Genomic DNA, 2,351 nt, shown 5'->3' with positions numbered 1-2,351 from the left:
TTCAGCTCAACTGTCGCTCTATTCGTCTAATTCCTTACATTTCCCTCCCCATCCATCCATCCATCCATCCATCCATCTCATCAATAAAGATCCAGCTCTACCCCTTTTGCAGTCTGTGCTGGGGGAGATATAAGGGCGGGGCGGGCGCTGTCTCTGCAGCATACGTACACACTCCGTAAGCCAAGGTCTGGCCTCAGCATCCCTTCAGCAGCTATAATTACTTTGGTACAGTACGCCATTTCAGGCAAGCAGGACCAATTTCCCTAATGCATCCACCCCTCCCGTACCCACCCCATCCCCCTGCCCTCGCTCCCCGAGCCGCCATCTAGCATTTGTTTTAATGGCCATCGACATGATCGGCCCTCACCCGCACGCAATGACTCAAAGAGGTTATAAAGACAGGAGCTGGTGGCTGCCATGTTAAACTTTTGAACTGTTCTCCATTAGCTAAGAGGAGACTCTCTCTCTCACTCTCTCTCACTTTTCTCTCTTGCTTTCGTTTTCCTGACTGTTTTCCGTCCGTGCCTCTCTCTCTCTCTGTTTATAGATAAGATTTATGTTCCTTGGCCTGGCAGGGATGTTGTGGATGTATTGATCCTGATGAAAGCGGCTCACTTCATTTGGAAGAAGGAATAGTCTGACCGACTAGACTTTACACATGCCATCAAATCTGGGCGCTTTAGTAGGACTGATCTGTCGTGAAGGCCATCACAGTGCAGTCTCACTGAAGTGTCTCTCCTTAAGGAGGCAAAGAAATGGACACCTTTATGAATAGATGAAAAAGGCTTCATGGTAAAACCAATAGAGAATGACTTAACCCTTTTCGCTTTATCCTGGTCAAGGTTGTGATGGATCTCTAGCAAATCCTGTAAATATTTGCACCTCCTATCACCTTTGATAGGAGGTGCATCGCAGGATAACATTCATACACTCGGAGAACCTGAAGCAGTGGTGGATGGTAATGAAGTAAATGTAATTCGCTACTGTATTTAAGTAGCTTTTTTTTTTTTTTTTACATATCTGTACTTTGTCTTATTTGGGGAGACTTTTATTTAACTTCACTACATTTTAAAGTAAAATATCGTACTTTTTTATTCAACTACATTTTGCTAAATCAGTCGTTCCTTTTATTTATGAGCGAATAAAAACTTCAGTTCAGCAGAACATTTTGAGAGGAATAAATGATGGAAGAAGCTCCTGACTCGAACTCGCCGCAACACCCGTGGATTTATTTACACATTTTTTTGGAATAGTTTAAAAGAAGGTTTTGAGCTCATGATCATTTTAATTGTTGTGTTAAGATTCACATTCGAGTCTTTTCACATAAACTGAGTTGACTAAGCAAAAAGTCTTGTGCTGAAAATGATAATTGAAACATTATAGCCATAATAATTCACAGTACTTTGGATACTTGAGTACATTTGATGGCAAACACTTCTTTTTTCAAGTGACAGTTTAAAAGGATCGTTAGTTTAACTCAATACATGGATTGTGTACTTCGTCCACCACTGACCTGAAAGCCCACACAAACAGAAGATTGTAACTTTAGCTCAGGATTGAACCGAAGCCTACGAGGTACCTGAGAAACAAGCAACAAGTGGTTTTTCAGTTTTTATTCCATTTGGCTCCAATTTTAAGATGCATCCTGAACAGATGACGACATGACAGCCGGCTCAAAAACAAACATGTTTACATACTCAACATTTAGTCAAAGCATCTGTCAGGACACTGATGGAGTCACACTGCTCACAATGTGTGTGTTTGTGTGTGTGTGTGTGTGTGTGTGTGTGTGTGTGTGTGTGTGTGAGATTCAATCCCATGGCCACTTCGGAGGAAATTCTAATTAATGCTGAAAGCTTTCATCTTCCATTGTACCGAAATACCTGACTCATGCCATTCATGTGCTAAGGCTGAGGCTCTTCAGAAAATGAAATAAGCCCCCCACCACCCCACGCAAACACCCACACACACTGATTTTAAGCAAACACACACCCACACACTTCATCATGTCTACATTTTAATGACATGCCAGTCATGGAAATTGAAAATGCCTCTGTAGCAGACTGGTGAGGTAAACAGGCTTTGCTTCTCTTTTCTCTAAGTGAAAACAAAAATACATGTAAAAGGAATTTTGAAAATATATTTCCACAATCTCTTTTTTTTCCTGAATTTTACTCTTTTTATAGTCCACACTAAAACGGTTTGCTCTCTCTCTCTCTCTCTCTCTCTCTCTCTCTCTCTCTCTTTTACACACAAGCAACAAACTGCTTCTGCCCTCTGCAGTCTGACAGACAGCATAGAAGCAGGGCAGATAACAAGCTGGATGCTACACTCAGAGGTTTTTTCATGAT

This window comes from Silurus meridionalis, chromosome 15, assembly GCF_014805685.1.
Source record: "Silurus meridionalis isolate SWU-2019-XX chromosome 15, ASM1480568v1, whole genome shotgun sequence".
NCBI classification, from domain to species: Eukaryota; Metazoa; Chordata; class Actinopteri; order Siluriformes; family Siluridae; genus Silurus; species Silurus meridionalis.
The sequence above is the reverse complement of the archived record's forward strand: the minus strand, read 5'-3'. Positions refer to the sequence as shown.